Raw genomic sequence first — 23,081 nt, 5'->3', positions numbered from 1 at the left:
CATGACCTCCGAAACTGTGATAGGCAGTGAAGAGTGAAATCAAAAATGTACACCCTTAGAAATCCTGAAGGCGGTGATTGGTTTTCGGGGTCCCATACGCGGCTAGGCTCCTAAAAAGTCCCACACATGTGGTATCCCCGTACTCAAGAGAAGCAGCAGAATGTATTTTGGGGTGCAATTCCACATATGCCCATGACCTGTGTGAGCAATATATAATTTAGTGACAACTTTGTGCAAAAAAAAAAAAATAAATAAATAATAAATTGTCACTTTCCCGCAACTTGTGTCAAAATATAAAATATTCCATGGACTCAACATGCCTCTCAGCAAATAGCTTGGGGTGTCTACTTTCCAAAATGGGGTCATTTGGGGGGGGTTTGTGCCATCTGGGCATTTTATGGCCTTCAAAACTGTGATAGGTAGTGAGGAGTAAAATCAAAAATGTACGCCCTTAGAAATCCTGAAGGCAGTGATTGGTTTTCGGGGCCCCGTATGCGGCTAGGCTCCCAAAAAGTCCCACACATGTGGTATCCCCATACTCAGGAGAAGCAGCTAAATGTATTTTGGGGTGCAATTCCACATATGCCCATGGCCTGTGTGAGCAATATATCATTTAGTGACAACTTTTTGTAATTTTTTTTTTTTTTTTTGTCATTATTCAATCACTTGGGACAAAAAAAATGAATATTCAATGGGCTCAACATGCCTCTCAGCAATTTCCTTGGGGTGTCTACTTTCCAAAATGGGGTCATTTGTGGGGGTTTTGTACTGCCCTGCCATTTTAGCACCTCAAGAAACGACATAGGCAGTCATAAATTAAAGGCTGTGTAAATTCCAGAAAATGTACCCTAGATTGTAGGCGCTATAACTTTTGCGCAAACCAATAAATATACACTTATTGACATTTTTTTTACCAAAGACATGTGGCCAAATACATTTTGGCCTAAATGTATGACTAAAATTGAGTTTATTGGATTTTTTTTAGAACAAAAAGTAGAAAATATCATTTTTTTTTCAAAATTTTCGGTCTTTTTCCGTGTATAGCGCAAAAAATAAAAACGGCAGAGGTGATCAAATACCATAAAAAGAAAGCTCTATTTGTGGGAAGAAAAGGACGCAAATTTTGTTTGGTTACAGCATTGCATGACCGCGCAATTAGCAGTTAAAGCGACGCAGTGCCAAATTGTAAAAAGTGCTCTGGTCAGGAAGGGGGTAAATCCTTCCGGGGCTGAAGTGGTTAAATAATGACGCACGGTGACTTGACGGGACTTCCCTGTGACGTCACGGGGAATGCCACAGGGAAGTCCTGTCATGTCCCGTGCGTCAGAGGGGGGCGGGGTCACTGGGTGGCCCCGCCCCCTGTTATTTAAGAACCGTCAGAAGAGGAGACGCCGTCACACAGCGGGAGCCTCCCTCCATGCCAGCATGGATGCAGAGAGGCCTGGAGAAGAAGATGAAGAAGAGAAGAAGAGAAGAAGAAGATGAAGAAGAAGATGAAGAAGAGAAGAAGATGAAGAGAAGAGCGGGAGCCTCCCCCCATGCCATGGGTGCGGAGCGGCCCGAGGAGAAGAAGATAGAAGATGCCGCGGAGGAGATGCTGGACTAGAACGCCAGAGGAAGAACCAGAAGAGCCAGAAGAACCAGAAAAAGAAGAAAATGAAGATAGAAGAAAGAAGAAAGAAGAAGCATTTAAATAAAGGAATTGTCAAAAACTGTCTCTTGTCATTTTTAACATTTTTGACAGTTTTTTAGTGAAATGGTAGGGGTACTTTTGTACCCCCTTACCATTTCACACAGGGGGGGGCGAGATCTGGGGGTCCCCTTGTTAAAGGGGGCTTCCAGATTCCGATAAGCCCCCCGCCCGCAGACCCCCACAACCACCGGCCAGGGTTTTGGGGATGAGGCCCTTGTCCTCATCAACATGAGGAAAAGGTGTTTTGGGGGGCTACCCCAAAGCACCCTCCCAATGTTGAGGGCATGTGGCCTGGTACGGTTCAGGAGGGGGGGCGCTCTCTCGTCCCCCCCCTCTTTTTCTGCGGCCTGCCAGGTTGCGTGCTCGGATAAGGGTCTGGTATGGATTTTGGGGGGGATCCCACGCCGTTTTTTTTTTTTTTTGGTGCGGGGTTCCCCTTAAAATCCATACCAGACCTGAAGGGTCTGGTATGGAATTTAGGGGGACCCCACGTCATTTTTTTTTCTTAATTTTGGCCGGGGTTCACCTTAATATCCATACCAGACCTGAAGGGCCTGGTATGGAATTTAAGGGGACCCCCACGTCATTTTTTTTTTTAATTTTGGTTCGGGGTTCCCCTGTGGGGAATTCCCATGCCGTTTTTATCAATGAACTTTTATGTGTATTGTCGGACCGGCAATGCAATAGCCGCGAGTAGTTTTAAATGGCTTTTTTCCTTTGAAATGTCATTTTGCTGTCAGACTGTTCTAAACACAGGAAACATGCGTCCCTTTACAGGCATACTATAGGCACCCCCAGCTACGAAATTTAAAGGGATATTACACTTTTATTGTTTGACTTTAAGCATTATTAAAATCACTGCTCCTGAAAAAACGGCCGTTTTTAAAAGGTTTTTTTGCATTGATCCATGTCCCCTGGGGCAGGACCCAGGTCCCCAAACACTTTTTATGACAATAACTTGCATTTAAAATTAGCACTTTTGATTTCTCCCATAAATTTTTAAAGGGTGTTCCCTCGGCATTCGAATTTGCTGCGAACACCCCAAATTGTTCGCTGTTCGGTGAATTTGCGAACAGCCAATGTTCGAACTCGAAGCTCATCCCTAACCCCAATCCCATCCCGGCTCCATCCATCCCACCCCAATCCCATCCCAGCTCCATCCATCCCACCCCAATCCCATCCTGGCTCCATGCATCCCCCGATCCATGTCTGTAGTCTCTGATTATCTCCTGTATCATGTCTGCAGTCTCTGATCATCTCCAGTATTATGTCTGTAATCTCTGATCATCAACTGTATCATGTCTGCAGTCTCTGACCATCTCCTGTAGTATGTCTGCAGTCTCTGACCATCTCTTATACCATGTCTGCAGTCTCTGACCATCTCTTGTACCATGTCTGCAATCTCTGATCATCTCCTGTATCATGTCTGCAGTCTCTGATCATCTCTTGTATCATGTCTGCGACCCTCTCACTCTGTCACTCTGTGGAAGGTGCTCCAGAGCCCCCTACACATTAGAGTTTCCATTTTAAATGCAAGTTGGAACTCTGTGATGTAAAGGAGAATGCAGTGGTCTCTGATATAAAGGTAATCTTTGGTCACGAGAGCTCCACCCCTCCCTTACATTAGAGTTACCCTTTACACCAAAGTCTGCAGGTTTCCCCTTAGATCATGATCCGCAGCATTCCCCTTTATATTTAGAGTTCCCTTGCACTGTAAGGAGGAATCCTGCAGACTGTGATATATGGGGTAACTCTGTGCTGGCTGGGTTATATTAAACTGACCTTCATGTAAATGGATAAATATGCGTGTAATATATCATTTATATGTAATATATATATTTTAATTGGTTAGAGAAAATTCTATAAACGGTGAATTCATAGTTCATAGAATTTAAAACTCTTAATATATGCAATTTATACAGTTAATTTTTATCACTTGAATTATTTTTCCCATTATGGATGTGAATGGGGCCTCATGTCTCAGCCTAGAGCCGCCTCTGCATATGAGTTTACATTATTTGTTTTGGTGGTTAGCTTGTGGTTTTATCACTTTGGTATATGTATTGATTTGATATGTATTTTATTTAATTTATTTACAATATATACATGTAATATATGTAATATATACATATAATGAGGGGGTTATGCATTTAATTTTTTTTTTCAAAAAAGTTTTTATAATTTTCGTACAAGTAAGGTTACAGCAGGTTGTGAACATACATATTGAATATGAACAGTATAACCAAGAACAGGGAGTACAAGCAGTCAAGCATACCGTTGCACATTGGTTGCATTTGTAATTGTAATGGTATTGTGTAATTTTAACCAACAGTTTATTTATGTTAGTCGTAGGTTTACTGAGACTATATGTCTGTAAAAGTTCCTGTATTATATTCGTCACACAGAAAGATCCCTATTTGGGGGTCTAGTAGGTGTGAATCAAGCTATGTATTTATGTATAACCCCTTAAGGGTCTTCGGTTATCCCTTTAATTTAGAGGATGATGCTGTGATGATCGGTCTAAGTTTGCATAGTGATAAGTACTTAGGGTGTGGTGTATGTAGGTTATGTTGTCGGTGACATCCTGTTCAGGCCATTAAATATAGCTTATATATTTACCAAGGGGGGACGGTGGGTGGAGAGGCAGTGGGGTAGGCCATGAGGAGTGAGTATGGCAAGGGTGTATCCAATGATGAGGGGGATGATGACATAAGTTTACGTAAGTAAAGAGTGTGGTAAGGGGGGGGGAGTGGAGGGGGAGGACTAATATTGAGAAGATTAAGATTTGGGTCTTGTATCTCTCTTGCTCAGGAGGGGGCTCCCTCCAGTCCCATGTCATCTGATCTATGTCATGGGCATCTGGTGAGTCTATTCACATAGTCGTTTCAGAGTTTGAGTTAAGAAATAGTGAAGTGACGTGTTTGTTTTCACTGGTGAGTGTCAGGATAATGGAGTTCAAGTCTTTACTGATTTGAGGAGAAAAGGAGGGAGTATTCTGATGTTGATCGGAAATGTGTCCAACATGCCCATTTGATATTAAATTTGTGCGGGGAGTCTCTTGCTATATGTATTAATTCTTCCATTTCAGCGATTTTGTTGATTTTGTTGAGCAATTCTTTGATGGAAGGGGGTGTTTGGGGTTTCCAGTGTGTAGGAATGCACTGTTTTGCTGCATTGATCATGTGCCTCACGAGCGATTTGTGATATCTGCGGTGTGGTAGGTGGGAGTGATGCAATAGAAATTGAGAAGGGGTTCTTTCTAGATTATAGGTGGTGACATGTGTGATTATCCTGTGTACTTCTTTCCAGAACGTTTGAATATAAGGACAATCCCACCATATGTGAAGTAGGGTTCCTGGTTGGTCTGTACACCTACAGCATTCTTCTGGAATTGCAGGATGGATTTTTATGTAGTAAGGCGGGTGTGCGGTACCAATGAGTTTGGATTGTGAAACCATTCTCTTGAGTAGTCACATTGATGGATCCTTTGTGAATGTTGAGATAAATTTTCTCCCATTCTTCTGGCGAAAAAGATATGGACAGGCCCCTTTCCGAAGCAGCAAACATTGTCGAATTATTAGGTTTGCAGTCTACTAAGAGAAGGGAGTGTGTGGCCGATATCAAGTGCGTTTGTGGCATTTTCTGGGAGCAAAGGTGCTCAAAAGGAGTCAACTGTCTGCAACAGGAACATTTCTTGTCTAGGTTTTGTAAGAAATAAGTGATCATGGGATACATCCATTCTGGTATCTGAGGTTTGTGAAGTCTAGAGGAGAGTTGAGATGCTGAAAAGATTTTCTCCTGGTTGAAAAAGTTGTGGGCTAAGATCTTTCCGTCAGTCCAGTATTGTGTTAAAAAGTTGGCGTGCATGCCCGGGGGAAAACCCGGGTTCAGTCTGATTGGGGTCATTGGGCCTTGTATTTTCGAGATGGAGGAGCGTTTGCAGGTCATGTGAAATCCTTGTATTGTTGGTCTGATTAGAGGGTGGAGCTACAGTTTAGAGGGAAAATGGCGTTCTAAAATCCAAAGCAACTATGCTAGTAAGAGATTTGTGAAGAAGTCTTCCAGTCTTTTGTGGAACTGTGGAGGTTCCAATCTAAGATTCTTGTCATATGTACCACTCTGTAGTAGTTGGTAGGGTCTGGTAAATCTATGCCTTCTAGGTGTTTGGGTAAGGCTAGTTGTGCATATTTAATCCTAGGTTTGCAGCCCCCCCCCAAAGGAAGGTAGAGCTGATGTGTCTGTAGGATTTGAAGAAGGTCGGGGTACATGGACCAGGACAGTCTGCATTATATAGAGGATTCGTGGTAGAGCATTCATTTTTAGAATTGCAGCTCTCCCGAACCATGAGAACACTGGCCTGTTCTAATTTTTGAGGTCTGCTGTAAGTTTGTTTAGTATTGGCAGGTAATTCTTTGTATACAAGTATGATAGTTTTGCGGGAAGTTGTATCCCTAGATAGGTAATCCCCTCTGGTTGCCACTGGAAGGGGAAGTTAGTTTTGCAGTGATCAACCAGTGATGGAGGCAAGGAGACATTAAGAGCAAAGGATTTAGTAAAGTTAATTTTGAGGTTGGATATCCAACCAAATTTTTGAAATTCTTCGAGTAGTACTGGGATTGTGATATTTGGATGAGTGAGAGATAGGAGAATGTCGTCCATGTAAGCGGCTAGTTTATATTCTCTTTGGGCATTGGATACTCCTCTTATGTCTGGGTTTTGATGTATAGCGCATAGGAGAGGTTCGAGTGTGAGGACAAAGAGAATGGGGGAAAGGGGACATCCTTGCCTCGTTCCGTTGTGGATAGGGAAGGCATTCAACAGGGTGTTACTTACTCTTTTTCTGGCTGAAGGTTGGGCATATAAAGAAAATATGAGATCGAGCATGTGTGGGCTTATTCCCAAGGATTTTAGGACGGTGGCCATATAGTCCCAAGACACCCTGTTGAATGCCTTCTCCTCATCCAAAGAGAGAAAAAAACCTGCCTGTATGGAGGTGGTCATGAGGTGGTGTATGTTGATCGCTTTTATATTGTTATCCCTGGCCTCTCTTCCAGGTACAAAACCAATTTGGTCTCAGGAAATGATTGATGGGAGCAGTGGAAGAAGTCTGTTGGCTAAAATTTTTGTGAAAAAAGAAATAGGCCTATAGTTTGCAGGTTGTGTTGGGTCTTTTTTGTCCTTTGGTATGACTGTAATGTGTGCTTGTAGCATTCCTGGTGTGAGCAGTCTTGATGCTGATATGGAGTTAAAAGCTTTCAAGAAGAGCGTACTAACTGTGTCGGTGAATGTTTTGAAGTAGACAGCAGAGAGACCATCAGGGCCTGGGCTTTTGCCGGTCTTCAGGCTTTTAACGGATTCTTGTTGAGTAATCGGGCTTTCTAAAAAATTGCAGGATTCTGGAGAAATCCCTTTGAGACATTGTTGTTCTAAGAACTGTTTAATTTTAGTTTGGCGTACTTCGGTGGAAGGCGTGGGTGTATAAGACTTATCTATATTGTACAGTTTTGTGTAAAATTTCTCAAATTCTTGGGCTATAGCAGTATTGCTTGTGTGTATTTGTCCTGTTGGGGAGTGTATCTTATGTATCGTCGTTTTAGCTTTCTTTGAGTGCAATGCTTGGGCAAGCAAGTGCCCACTTTTGTTACCCGATTCGTAAAATAGCTTGTGAGAAAGCATAAATTTTTTCTTAACGTTGCGATTCAGTTCTTCCTGTATTCATTTGTGTGTGTCAGTGAGATCCTGGTAAGATTTTTGTGCTAACGTTTGTTTGTGGAGGGCCTCTAATGTCTTGAGTTTATTGTATAGGTCTGTGAGATATTGTTGTCTTTCTTTTTTAATTGTCGCTGCCATTGAGATAAGTCTGCCCCTTATCACACATTTGTGTGCTTCCCATTGGGTCAGACTGGAGGTCTCTGGTGTGTCATTTTCTCAAATGTAGTTATCTAGACATTCGGTGAGTGTTGAGACTCTGGTTTTATCTGTCAGTATTATAGGGTCTAGTTTCCAAATATTGGTATGTGTGGTTTTGTCAGGGAAAGTCAGGGTTATCGTAATCGGGCGGTGGTCCGAGATGGTCATAGGTTCTATTGTCACCTTAGACAAGAGAGGGAGATCCCTCTGAGTAAGAAATAAATAGTCCAGTCTGGAGTATTTTTTGTGTGGTGCTGAAAAGAAAGTAAAGTCCCTTTCCTGTGGTCTGAGGGGGCGTCAAGTATCATGAAGAAGAAGAGATTGGATACTCAATTTTATTTGGTGTAGTGCCCTGTATGGTTGGCTGGACGTCCCTGTGGATGTGTTTAGGAGAGGATCTAGAGGGGCATTGAGGCCCCCTCCCAGTATGAGTATGCCATTTTCGAGGGCTTGCAGTGTTTTACGAATTAATGGGACTTGGGAAACATTGGGGCAGTAGATGTTTGCTAGCGTAACTGGTTTATTTTGGATATTCCCTTTAAGGAAGATATATCTCTCCTGTTCGTCAATTAGTGTGTCTGTTAGTTTGAGAGAGGAGTTCTTAGAAATGAGGATAGTGACTCCTTTTGTTTTTGAATTTGGTGTGGATGCATGGTAGCTTGTCGGAAAGTCTCGGTTAGAAAATTTAGGGGTTGCTACTGAGGAGAAGTGAGTCTCCTGTAAGAACACAACATCAGCCTTCATGCTTCTCATGCATGTTAGTACCTGGGATCATTTTTCGGGTATGTTGAGGCCTTTTACATTAAGTGAGACTACTTTAAGGGAGACATTTTTTGTTGTGGATCTGGTGTCTGCCATGATGTCTCAGGGTGTCACTTCACTAGGGGTAATGCTGCCAGAGGAGGGAAGCAAGAGAGAGACCCCAAAAAAAGGGGGGATGGATAGTAGTGTGGGGGGGCGGGAGAGAGGGTGTCAGGAAAGAAGGTGGAGGGAGGGGGGAGGTTGTTTGAGGGCTGTTGGTAAGGGGTGTGAGCAGGGAGAATGTAAAGATTTGTAGTCTTAGGTTGACTGGTTGTAATTAGGAACCTTTTCTCTAATCACTTATAGTGAATCCAGTAAAGGTCAGTAAGTACTCTCGGAGTCCACTGTGTGTGGGTGTGGTTGGGTGAGGTTCCTATATGGAGAGGCACTCAGGTTCCAGTGAGGTCAAGGCTTTTAATATGGTTATGCATTGGTCTGTGAGAGCAAATGATCCAGCATATAAGTGGATTTTTTCTAAGTTATGAATGTATGTAGGGGTAGTGAACTATGAATGATAGGTTTGAATTGAGGTCTCAGGTTGATTGGTGTGAGGTCATGTATGTGTCATATGATGTGACATCTTTGGGGTGTTTGTGAGGAATAGATGTGTTCAACAATGTGCATAAAAAAGTCATAAACATATACAACAAAGTGGAATCGTAACAGTATAATGGATTCATTGAACTTACAAAACTTATTTAACTGGAAACCCAAATGTAATAATCTCAATGGCAATCCTGCTGCAGCTTTTCTGTGATAGTATCCCTGAAGAGGGGTGGGGGGAGGTGGGATGTTGTAAGCCGACATCCCTAGGATCAAATCTGGAATTAACATGCCAGCAGTGGGCAGGACAAATCTACTTGAAGTTCCATTAGTTGGAATGGAGAGATTTTGTCTTACAGCTTTCATATCTGGCAGGCTAGTGGATTGTGGTAGTAAAGCAGTAAGAGATCAAGAGTAGCTTTAACTTTAGTGTCGGCGGTAATAAGGGAAAACCTTGTGTGAGCTCACTTGTGTTCAGGGTGCGGGAGAAAGATAGGGTCAGATGATGGCGGCATCGAGTCAGAGTTAAGAGCTATTAAGAGAAGGTTCAGGCAGACATTTTATTCCCTCTATTCACTCTGTATAGAGTTCAAAATAGTGTACGATAGATCTAACTCATCATTCCTACCAGTGGTTCAGTAGTTATATGGGCCTGCATGGAGAGTGCGGCCATCATCTGTGTCCCGGTAGTACACATATTTTATACAATCGTAAACAGGACAATACCTTGTGGACCCAGCTCCTGTCATTCTGATATTTAACAGCGAGGAGGAGCAGTGTTGATACAGAGCGGAGGAGTAGTGATGTAAATTGGCTTATGCCCCGTACACACGGTCGGATTTTCCGATGGAAAATGTCCAATTAGAGCATGTTGTCGGATATTCCGACCGTGTGTGGGCTCCATCGGACATTTTCCATCGGATTTTCTGACACACAAAGTTGGAGAGCAGGAGATAAAATTTTCCGACAACAAAATCTGTTGTCGGAAATTCCGATCGTGTGTACACAAATCCGACGGACAAAGTGCCACGCATGCTCAGAATAAATAAAGAGATGAAAGCTATTGGCCACTGCCCCGTTTATAGTCCCGACGTACATGTTTTACGTCACTGCGTTTAAAACGATCGGATTTTCTGACAACTTTGTGTGACCGTGTGTATGCAAGACAAGTTTGAGCCAACATCCATCGGAAAAAATCCATGGATTTTGTTGTCGGAATGTCCGAACAAAGTCCGACCGTGTGTACAGGGCATTACACTTTCTAATCTGAGGGATGTAAAGGTAGTCATTACCGATTACCTTATATGAGGGTTCACCTTCTTAGCCAGTAGTGGGAAGCTTTAAAGTCTGTGGGAGTAAAGAAAAAGATAAAAAGAAAGCAAAGTCCACCACCAAATCATACGATAGATAAAAGAAAGGAGAAGATAAAAGGGGAAAATTTTAGGGTGGCTGAGTATTTTATGAATTCAGTCGGTATCTGATTTGTTTCCAGTATTTCTGGTTCCTGGGGTGTAGTCGGGGAAAGGCAGTCACTCAAAACTGTTTATGGTCCACTTCTATGTCTTTTTCAAGAATGTTTCTTGGGGGTGTATATATTCAGATGGCACAATGGTAAGATCGGTGGAGGAGTCGATTGATTTGCTGAATACCTGATGAAATGAAGCCCTGGTGTTCATACATAGTATGGTACTTAGATGTTTCTTCTTTAGCCGACAACAGGGTTACCATTGGGCAGGTAAACCACAGTTAGGTTCCTTTTGTTAACTTTGTGTGACAGGGTCAGTGTGAATTACATATCTTTCATCTTCCTCTTAAAAACAGGCTTCAGGTTTTAGATGTCGATTGAAGTGCTAGGGGATTGGTCTCTTTTACGAGTGACGAGCTCTGCGGTGATCTGGTGATGCCGTAGGACTGCCGTTTTTCTGGATCCCCGCTGCCTGGGCTAGAGAGGGTGGAGGATGTGTGCGGCAGCATCAGATGCTGAAGTTTCCAGCTTCAGTGATGCACATCCTTGGAGGTGGCTCTGCGAAGTGGGGGAAGGCGAAAGTCACTGTACCAGTTTGGCAGGTCCACTAATGGAAGGTTAAGCGAGGTACAGAAATGTTCCAGGTCTTCTGGTACGCTGAGGTGTACAGTGTGTCCATTGTGAGAAGCTGACAGGTAAAGAGGAAACTTCCAGTGATAGATGTTATGTTTCTAGCCCTTAATACAGCAAGCGGGGGTCTCATTTCTCTTCTTCTCTGTAGAGTTATGTTGGATAAATCTTGGAATAGTTTGATGTCAGAGCCCTGAAAAGAGAAGTGTATGCGGCCTCTAGCTTTGCGAAGGATTTCTTCTTTCAGGATAAAATCAGTCAGGCAGCAAATTATGTCTCTGGGCGGGTCAGTATCCCTTCTTCTTGGGCGTAGCACTCTATGGATGCGTTCCATAGCTATAGGGGTGTCTGGGGGTCTTTCTAGGAGTTCATTAAAGAAGACAGTAACCAAGCATGAGAGCTGGGCAGAGTCAATTGATTGATGAGCGGGACGCGAGGGATGAGGCCTGTGATGGCGGCGTGTCTCACTGAAGCTGCGGCCGGAATATCTCCGGTATATTGCGGCTTGGCTGAGTGTCTGTGTCTCTGGGAGAGTGGGATTTGGTGGCAGAGGCACTCCTGTGTGTGCTACCCATCTTGTGATCACTGGATGTACGCTATAGTCTGGTATGTTTACCTCAGGGAACCGAGGCTGAGAGTTCAAGCGTCCATCTTAGACCGGAGCCAGGCCACGCCCCCTTATGCATTTCATTTAAGTGAGAACTATATTCTTTGAGTGCTTTATGATTAAGACCAAATACAATATTTATACAGCTGCTTGTTTGTTGGAGGGTATTGTAGATTAGGAAGCACAGAACTTTGGAGTGTGTTTACATAAAAAATTCTGTTTGGTGTTTTCTTTCTAAAAGGCACATAGGGAAAACGTGTAAAAAGTATGGTGGTATGATGAGACCAACACAATTTTTTTTACTTAATGAAAGTGCTATGGAGAGTCAACATTGCTCATTGCTCTAAAAACACAATCTCTGTGATGAATTGCGAGAAAATTAAGGACAGCAACCAATATCGATGGGGCCAAAAACTGGATACTTTAAGTTACACTAGAGAAGTTTTTAGGCTAAAAACTTGAAAGTCTTGGAAAAGCTCAGTCAAAGTCCAAATCTCAAACTATTTTAAAATCTGTGGCAAGAAAAATGCTGCTTATCAATTGTACCCATGAAGCCTGACAGAGTTAGAATAATTTTGCCAAGACTAATGGGAAAAATGCACAATTCAGTTGTATAGGACTGGTAGAGACTTAAAGCCTATTTGAAGTCACCTAAATCAGTGGTCATCAACCCTGTCCTCAGGGCCCACTAACAGGCCAGGTTCTATGTATTACCTTGGGGAGATGCAGACTACAATACTGCAATCACTGAGCAGCAAATTATATCACCTGTGATGTATTTCAGTTATCTTGCAAACCTGGCCTGTTAGTGGGCCCTGAGGACAGGGTTGCTGACCACTGACCTAAATAATATTTTAAACCTACTTTGTAACAACTACCTCCATTTCATGCTCTTACTCTGACTTTGCTTTTACAGCAACTGTGCAAGATCTCAAAATATAACTGTTAAATTCAATAAACCCTAAATCCTTTGCCAGAGTAAAGGATATCCTCAGGAATCTCTTCTCGACCACAAATAGAAAAGTATCGAGACCCAACAAGGGCGCGTATTATTGGAACATATTCCAATCAATCTGGCTAGATCTTTAACATCATTAAACGCTATTGGAGTGTGTTACATGATGATAAAGATTTATCAATTTATCAAAGATCCTTTCAAGAAACCTCATGATCACATATGGGAGAAAGTGGGAGAAATCTGAGAGATATTATCATGCATAACCACCTGAAAAATGCTCCTGTACAGTGACAAAACCCAACATGGCTACCGGGAAAACCCAATGGGGTGTTATAAGTGTGGGCATTGTAAGGCCTGTTCCATTATACCTACAACAAAAGAATTTGTGGATCCCAAAGATGGCAAAATAATCAAGTTACAGTAATTTTTCAATTGTAGCTCAGAAGGGGCGACATATGCTGTGAAATGTCCATGCCCACTTATATATTTGGGGAAGAAAATTTGCTAGTTCAGACGTCGTGTCCTGGAGCATGTAACTTACACTGTTAAAGAAGGATAGACTAAATAGCAAGACACATGTGGCAAACGCATTGAGGAAAAACAGAATATTTGAAATTTTGTTAACTTAAATAACTTAACTTGGGATAAAATCCTGTTAAAAACAGAGGCGAGGTGGATATTTTATCTCAATTCATGCTCTTCACATGGGCTGAATGAAGGCTTTACATATCTGCCATTTGTGCATGAGTAGAGTTCTACAGTTTGCGTCTGGACACCTCAGATATGTTATATTATTTTGGTATATACTGGTTATGTAAATATCAGGAGGCAGAGATGGTGATGTGGATTATGGGGAAGCTAACATGGTAATATAAAGGTTGGCAGACTAAAGGAGGACTTCTATGGGTGGGTCACTGGAAGCATTTTAAATATACGTCCTGTCCATAAATACTCCCATACATTCACATTTTTCCCTTCTGGAGAACCTGCCTTTTGTCTTCCCTCCACAAGATGGTGATAATACAAAAGTATGTGCTGCCAGAATGGGTAGGGAAATTAGATTTATGTTTTTGTAGTTGATGGACAGTAGTTCTAGTAGCTTGCAATTAGCAAGCTTTTGAGGCAGCTAGACTTATCAATTTAGTTACTCCAGAGTAAAATAGGTACCTTGAAGTAGCCTTCTGGATAGAGAGAGTTTATTTGATGGGAAGGTAGTTGAGGAGACTATTACAGAGGGATTGAGGAACTGCAGAGTACTATGGGTACCTATAGCCCAGGGACATGTGGTGAGCTCAGTAGCTGGTGAGGCACTGGCTAGTAGACATGTGCGGCTCATTTCATTCCGAAATAAAATTCGGACAAATTTTCATTATTTGGAAATTTGGATGTATCGATTTTCTGAATTAGAATAGTACCGAATTTAAACGAATCTGAAATAATGAAATTCGAATTTGGACGAAATTCGAATCCGAATAGTTTTTGAATAGTATTTGAATAGTTTTCAAACTCATATAGATTTCAAATTCAAATTAAAAAACTTTTCAAATTTGAATAGTTTTCAAGTTTGAAAACTTTTCAAATTCAAATAGTTTTCCAATTTCCAAAGAGAAATAGATAGAATAGAAAATAAAGGAATAGAATAGAAAAAAAATGCTATTCCTTTATTTTCTATTCTGTTTTATTCTTTTTGGAAATTGGAAAACTATTTGAATACGAAAACTATTGGAATTCAAAACTTTACAAATTCGAAAACTATTCAAAATTGATTTGAAAACTTTTCAAATCGATTAGAAAATGAATAAACTAAATGAATCCTGAAAACGAATTAAACGAATGAAACAAATTTAAATAAACAAATTAAACAAATGAAACAAATTTATGCAAATAACAAATTGAAATGAAACTAAACTAATTTTTTCGTTCTGCACATGTGATACTGGCTAGTATCAGAGCCAGATACACACAGGTTACATACGCCATGAATGTTAGAGTGAGAGCAATAATTCTAGCACTAGACCTCCTCCATAATTCTAAACATGTAACCTGCAAAAAATTTTAAAGCATCGCCTATGGAGATTTTTAAGCACCAAAGTTTCGCGCCATTCCATGAGTGTGCACAATTTTAAAACTTGACATATTAGGTATCTATTTACTTGGCATAACATCATCTTTCATAGTATACAAAAAAATCAGGCTAACTTTATGTTTTTTTTAATATATATTCATTAAACAGTTTTTTTTGCCCCCGAAAAATTGCTGCGCAAATACCGTGTGACATAAAAAGTTGCAACAAACACCATTTTATTCCCTATGGTGTCTGCTGAAAATACATATGTAATATTTGGGGGTTCTGAGTAATTTTCTAGCAAAAACAATTATGATTTTTACATGTAGGAGAGAAGTGTCAGAATTGGCCTGGGTGGCAAGGGGTTAATTACCATAAGTAAGTAATATACAAATAATTATTATATATTGTTTTTAATGTAATTTACTATATTTTCAAAAACTACTGAAGCAGGTGGCTTAACTGACAAATTACTGAAGTTTGAAGTTATAACTTCAAACCAGTAAATTCACAGTAAATAGATAAATAATAAATTATGTTATAACATATAGCATAATAATAATGATTTAGCTTGATTAAAAAAGTACCTTTTCAGCAGCACAAGATTCTCATTTGAAAAGCAAATATAACCTCAAATTGGGATTTTAAAGGCAATGTGACAGAAAAATTTTTTTTTTGAATAAAAGTAATTTATTAATACATAAATAATTTCATGACATACAAAAATAGACTTGACAGGTTGTATAAAATTTAAAAGATCAAATTGCATGAGATTGTAGAAAAAGAAAATAATTATGATCATAGACCGTGATACATCCTACTACGAGATACAATCACCACCAATGCAGTGCAGTGGTGTCAAGTAGCAGTATTCCAACGCGTTTCAACTTTTAGCATCAAAAAAGTCTTCCTCAGGGAAAGATTCTATCACATTCTAAAAAAGATCAAAATTACAGTGCTACAAGCTGCGTAAATATATCACTTAAATAGTCAAGTACATCAAGTCCACCAACGCAACTTACATTTTTCATGCATTTGTAGAAAAGAAAAGGAAAAAAAGGCATTCCCAGTGCCAAGATATGGGGTTCTCTGCCATCCATTGCCCAAGCCACCCTACATCCTCTACAGGATGACGGGATACATTTCTAAATATCCAAAAACATGGCGACCAAGAAGTGCAAATTGATGGCTCTAAAAAAATAATAATAAGAGTGCAAAAATTGTAAAAAAGGAAAAATGGGAAAAACCCCTCCTGAGAGAGGCATTCCCAGAGATATTTTCATATAGGCAGTCCTATCTAGTCATCCAGGGCTTACCTTGTAGAGTAGAATAACAGGGTCCTGCAGGGAAGAGCCTTCACTGCAGAGCACCCTTCGGTTGAAAAACCGAGGGAAAGAATGACGCCATTAGCCATCCCTGGCGTCCTTATAAAGGGTGTGGGTGTGGTAAACAAGACAGGGGAGGCATCACGTCTCTATGGTGACGCCGCGCCGCTAATTAGGGTCCCGTATTGCCATGATGGGATAGAGAGAGGCATTGAGTAACCACGATGACGCCGCATCTCCAAACCGAGACCCCACACCACCATTGCCTATGAGGCGTGGGCGTGGTAACTCAAAGGAGGGAGGCGTCACATTGCCCAGGCTACGCCACACACCTCAATTCAATGGAGACCTGATGTCCAACATGACCCCGCGTGATGGAACGCTCCGCTTCCAAAGGGTAAAACATCCCCTCGGATGATGTAAGAACCGTCTTGGAAGAGGGTGAATAGCAAAAGCCACCAAGAGGGGGGATAGAAATCCCATCAATGGAGGAGGGGACAAGAATGATGCATCATCACTAGATGGGAGATTAGAGCATGATGCATCATAGAATGAAGATTACAGGACTTAAGGAAAAATGAAGGTAAGCAGGGCATTGGACCCGTCCGATCGTGTGAGGCAGCACTCGGGGGTCACCTGGGTGCAAAAAAACTGCCATAACACCCCTGGGGGTCGGTATCTCCCCCATTCCAATCCTTGAAACCGGGGATAGAGAAACCAAAAGGACCAATGACCACTGACACAGTATAAACCCCCGCTCTGATAGGTCAGAGCCTAGGGGTGTGGAGGCCACAGTGTAAATCACCGCGGCCCCCCTGTGCTGGGTAGGGATGAGGGATTAGAGGGGGCAAGATCCTCCAATTGGAGAACCGGAGGCATGCGGTGACTCTGGTCCCTGGCACGGGGAAGCAAATAGTAATTTAGAATAAATTTCTATTGTGAACATGTGCATTGATCAACATACATTTACTATCAAAACATATAAGTCTAAATGGATCCTCTTTGTAGAGGTAACCATATACATATTAACGTAAAAAATAATAAACGTGTAGAAAAAACAAGAAATGATAATAATAATAAAAATAAATAAATTCCTAGAATTGAGTCCCAAGTTGAGCATATCCCTAACAGGGCTCTCACAGAGGAGACCCCATGAGAGGAAAAGAGTTCCATCCGCATGCTAAAATGATTGCCCTTGAAACAAACATGATGCCCAAGTTTGAAAAAATATGGCATCCTTGGATAGATAGTTTCTTGTCCCCAGCGTTTGATAAACAGGTGCTATTGCCATGGTAGTTGGATAGGAGATTATATACTTGAATACATTTATTCAGAAAAAGTGGTGGCCCTCGACCTGATCCCGCGGATTTCTTTATTTCCTTACTCCTTCTCTTCTTTCTAGTCCCTTCTCTCTTGTCTTTTCTTCTTCTCTTTCTCTATACTCACGCTACATTATAAAAGCTTATATACAAGTTATTCATACTTATATGGCATATTAAGATCATATTTCAAATTGTGTTAACCTTAAGTATCAATTTCTCTAAGTTATTTCTGAATTACCAGTTATTAATGGTTTAACGCTTCACCATTTTAATACCTTATTGTTTCCAATTATATGTACGCTATTTTGGTAATATGTGAGTGAGTATCATCACTTTGATTGTATAATTTTTATTTTGTTTACTTGTCTAACTTCTTAACTTATAATAAAATATTTTGACAAGGAAATATCAGTTGGTAATGGTTAGAAAACTGGCTAAAAGACTGCTTAATGATTCTTACTATGAATGGTCTAAGGTTATCAGTGGTGTACTCCAATGTTCAGTGCTGGGAATCTTACTTTTTAATATCTTTATAAATGATAAGGTTTGCTATGTTTGATATTATTATGTTTTGACTACATTTGTTCTATTTTCTTTAATTATTATTAAACAAGTGTGATTTAACTGTACTTCTGTCTCAGTCTGATTCATGGTTTCTGACAGTAGGCGAAGGCCATGAATTGAGAAGATGCAGTTAATCCACTTGTTGGTAATATTTTTTCCAGATTGGATGAGCAGGATCACCGCATGGATCAGTTTGCCTTGGCGTTACAGATGCTCCTGAATCGCACGGCTCACCTGGAATCTCCCACTGTGGCTGCTCCTGTACAACCTGTGTTGCAGGCCATCCCTGCTGCTGCTGCTCCAGTCTCTGTGCAGGCACCCGCCTCGAGTATTACCTCTGTAAGAGGTATGTCTGGTTTCGCTCCACTTCCCCAGCGATTTGGGGGCAATCCAGTTTAATGCAGAGGGTTTCTCAACCAGGTTGAGATATACTTTGAGATGCTGCCCCAGGCGTTTCCCACGGACAGAAGCAAAGTAGGTTTCGTGATATCTTTGCTTTTTGAGAGAGCCTTGGCTTGGGCAAACCCTCTATGGGAGACGCAAAAACCCTTTGTCCTGAGTTACCCAGAGTTTGTGGCTTCTTTTAAAGGGGTATTTGACGTTCCTACATGCTCCTCTTCTTCTGCCAAACGCCTCATCTCCATCAAACAGGGTATGAGAACTGTTGCCGATTACGCCATTGACTTCCGTACTCTGGCAGCAGAGGTTCTGTGGAACAATGACGCCCTCATGGCTGCTTTTTCTCATGGTCTCTCGGATAACATCAAAGATGAGATAGCAGCCCGAGACATAGTTACTGAGCTAAAGAGGTTGATCTCGTTTGCCATTCTTATTGACTCCAGACTCCAAGAGAGACCTTCATTTAAGGAGTGCTTGGAGAAGCCTCCTGTACCTTTGGCTCCGAGCTTTGCAGTTCCACCTTTGCCTCCCTCATCTCCTACACCTCCCATGCTTCCTGGTACCGAGTTGGTCAGTGAAGGTGAATCCATGCACTTGGGCTTCACACGTCTCTTTCACAAAGCTTGATTTGTGAGGGGCATACAATCTCGTGAGGATTAAGGAGAGCGATGCATGGAAGACTGTGTTTAATACCAGAACAGGCCATTATGAGTACCTCGTAATGCCATTTGACCTTTGTAACGCTCCGGCAGTTTTCCAGGAATTTATTAACGCTGTCCTCCGAGATTTGTTGCAGTTATGTGTGGTGGTTTATCTCAACGATATCCTCATATTTTCGTGTGCTTCAGAAACTGAGAACAATCTCTATTGTAAATTGGAGGAGTGCAAGTTCCATTGTGAACACGTTAAATTCCTAGGTTATGTCATTTCCACTGCGGGTTTTGCGATTGGCCCAGAGAAACTTTCAGCAGTCCTACAGTGGCCTGACCCATGGGTTTACGCCCTCTGCAATGTTTTCTTGGCTTTGCCAATTATCGGAAGTTTATTCGTAACTTCTCGTCTCTGGTCAAGCCCCCGACTGATATGACCAGAAAGGACAGTAACTCACAGAGTTGGTCTCCGGAGTCCATTAAGGCCTTTGGAGAGTCTCAAGGCTGCCTTTGTTTCTGGTCTTGTGTTGGCACAACCTGATCCTACGTTACCCTTTATCCTTGAGGTTGATGCTTCTGAGACTGGAGTTGGCACCCTTCTGTCTCAACATCCTACCTCTGAGAACGCTATGCATCCTTGTGGCTACTTTCCCAAGAAATTGTCACCTGTGGAATGCAATTACGAGATTGGGGACAGAGAGCTGTTAGCGATCATTTTAGCCCTGAAAGAGTGGAGACATCTCCACAAAGGTACCTCAGTGCCGATTCTCATTCTTACTGACCATAAGAATCTCACATTCTTGTCTGACTCTAAATGCCTCTCTCCCAGAAGGGTGCAATTGGCTCTTTTCTTGTCAAGTTTCAATTACATTGTCTCATTCTTACCCAGTACTAAGAATGTAAGGGCTGACGCTTTGTCACAACAATTTTCCTCCACTTCCAAGATGGAGTCGGTTCCGGTTCCTGTGATTCCTCCTGATCGTATTCTGGCTACAGTTCGCACCAGTCTCACTTCTCCTTTGAGTGGCAAAACTCTTGCGGCTCAGGTCTATGCTCCTCCTGAGAAACCTTGTGACCGCTGCTTTATTCCTGAGAGTTTCTGTATTGCTCCAGACTTACCATTCTCCCAAGGCTGCTGGTCACCCTGGGAAGAATCAACTCTTTTGGGCTATTTCTCAACAATTCTGGTGGCCTAGTCTATGTGCTGATGTAGCCTCCCTCATAGCTGCTTGTTCCATGTGTGCTCAGAGTAAGACCCCACAACACCTTCCAGACTGGTTCTCGAAAATGTCCCATTGTATTTCCACTTAAGAAGTTGCCTACATCTAAGGAACTGACTTCCATTTTTGCGGGAGATCTTTCGCTTACATGGGCTATCCAAGGCGATCAACTCGGACAGGGTAGTCAATTTGTGTCCCGGTTCTGGCGAGCCTTTTGTGCACAGTTTGGGAATTCAGCTTGCTTTCCTCTCTGTGTATCACCTGCATTCTAACGGGGCTGCAGAACAAGCCAACCATTCCTTGGATCAGTTCCTACGTAACCTCAGACTCCATGTTCCCTCTCTGAAGTTAGCACCTCAGTTTATTGGGCCTTTCTGTATTCTTCACAGGATTAATCCAGTGGCTTACACTTTAGACCTTCCTTCTAATATGCGTATCTCAAATGTATTCCATGTCTCCTTATTAAAACCTTTGGTCTGCGACCGCTTTACCACCTCGGTGCCATGTCCTCACACTGTACAGGTTGAGAACCATGAGGAGTATGAAGTACAGTCCATTGTTGACTCCCGTAGGTCCTGTGGGCCCATACAGTACCTGGTGCATTGGAAAGGGTATGATCTGGAGGAACGCTCTTGGGTCTCATCCTCGGACATACATGCCCCTGTCTTCCTCCGTGACTTCCATAGACACCAGGCTTTTTCCCCTCAAGCCTGGTGGTCCTCCGAGGGGAGGGGTCATTGAGGAGGGGGCTCTGAGCTGGCTGCTCAGCTGTTGGTTAATTGTTAACTCCTATCTCTCCACAGTGACTCACCTGTTGATGATATCCTGCTCGCCAGTCCTGCTTACTCAAGCCATCCAGCTCAGATCTTCTCTGCCTTCGCCTGGACAACATCTTAGCTGACATCCCTTCTGGTTCCAGATACTGCTTGCTGTTCAACTACACTAAATCTCTGGTTTCCCGATATCCTGGCCTGTTCTGAAGTACACCGATCCCTGTCTTCCTGACGTCCTGGCTTGTCTGACTATCCGTTCCGGTTACCGAACTTTGGCTATGTTTTGACTTTGTTTGTTCTATTTACTTTTATTACTAATAAACAAGTGTGATTTAACTACTTCTGTCTCCATCTGGTTCATGGTTTCTGACACAGAGATGATTTTAACAATTTATCCAGCAACCTCTGAAGTTTTAGTAGCCAGTTCCACTGTCTATTGATTATACAGGGTGAAGCTAGTGAAACAGGGTAACATTTAGGAATCTTGAAAACCTTTTGGTACCCACACCACTCAATTATTATAGAGGTCATTGTGTGAGAAACAATTTTCACAAGGCAGTTATTCTATTGCCATGGCTTTTACAATTGGTTTCACAATTTGGATAATTTTTGCACTTCTAAGTTTTAGCTTTGGTCTTTGCAGGGAACCACCTCTTTTCTTTGATTGTAGAGCGGGGTCCCTGTATAGGTTTTTTGTCTTTCCCTCTCTGGTTAGGGGGTACAGGTGTAAGTACTGTGCAAGCACTGTGCTGTTATTCATGCTTTAAGTTTTATACCAGTGGTGTTTGATGTGTAGGGAAATGCACCCTTTTTACTTCTGAAAAACAATAAACATTAGCATAAGACCCTCTTCACAAATCTCTGTGAGGTAAGCAACACCAAGAGGTGTTGTGGTTACTCAGCTATGAAAATACGGAGCACTGCAGTGTAAGACCTGATTCACACCTATGTATTTTTAGTGCTTTTTGCATTTTGCAGACTTGCAATACAGTCCATTTAACATGGTTTCCTATGGAACACGTTCTATAGTGCAAATCTGCAAAATGCAAAAGGCACAAAAAATGCATAGGTGTGAATCAGGCCTAAGGGAAGGAGACAGCATTTTTTCAAAATGTATTTTCAAACATTTCCTATTAAAAAAAAAAAAATTACAAACCATAGCATACCAGGGTACAGGTTTTCAAAGAAAAAAGTAATAATTAATCACAAAATACTTTTTTGGTTACATAACTTTTTGTAGAACAATATAACATTTTTACACATTTAGGGGCTGATTTACGAAGCATTTGAGCCATGAGTTGCGGCGCATGCCGATGCGCAAATGACATTTTCGTATTTACAGTACAAAACATATGCACCGGTAACACAGCGCAATCCCCCATTTACTATTCTCTTCCCGGCGCACAGGAGGAGGTGATCGGTACGCCACTATAGACATGGCGCACGGCATCTTTAACTTAAAATTTAAACAAGCTGGAAGTACCAATATTATGGGGGTGATGTGGGGTGATGTGAGGAAGTGTAGTACTAACTGCCCAAGTCACAAATATGCCCAAAATAGAACGAGAAAGTAACTTTCTCTGAACAAGCCGGCAAATACATTTATAACTGCAGAAGGTCAATTTATGCACTGCGCATGCTCAAGCGGCATTTGCGCACGTTCAAATGCGTTGGTTCAGTGCGCTGGCAAAATCTTAGTAAATGTCAAGCAATGTAAATGCATTTGCATAGGTTAAACGGGCGCAGCTCTAAACTTTTTTTTTTTTTTTTTTTAACGCTGGTTCACTTCACGGCTATAATGAAATGTCGATTCGGCAATACACATAAAAGTTAATTGATAAAAACAGCATTAAGAAAAAAAACAAAATTAAGAAAAAAAAATGCGTGGGGTTCCCCTGAAATTCCATACCAGGCCCTTCAGGTCTGGTATGGATATTAAAGGGAACCCCACACCAAAAAAAATACAACTACCATTTCACCAAAAAAGTGTCAAAAATGTTAAAAATGACAAGAGACAGTTTTTGACAATTCCTTTATTTAAAGTCTTCTTCTTTCCATCTTCTTTCTTCTATCTGCTTTCTTCTATCTTCTTTCTTCTATCTTCCTTCGGTTTCTTCCTCCATCTTCATCTTCCTCCAACCCTCTGCTTCTTGCTC

This window comes from Aquarana catesbeiana, linkage group LG05 (assembly GCF_042186555.1).
Source record: "Aquarana catesbeiana isolate 2022-GZ linkage group LG05, ASM4218655v1, whole genome shotgun sequence".
In the NCBI taxonomy this organism is placed as follows: domain Eukaryota; kingdom Metazoa; phylum Chordata; class Amphibia; order Anura; family Ranidae; genus Aquarana; species Aquarana catesbeiana.
This window is presented reverse-complemented; position numbering follows the sequence as displayed.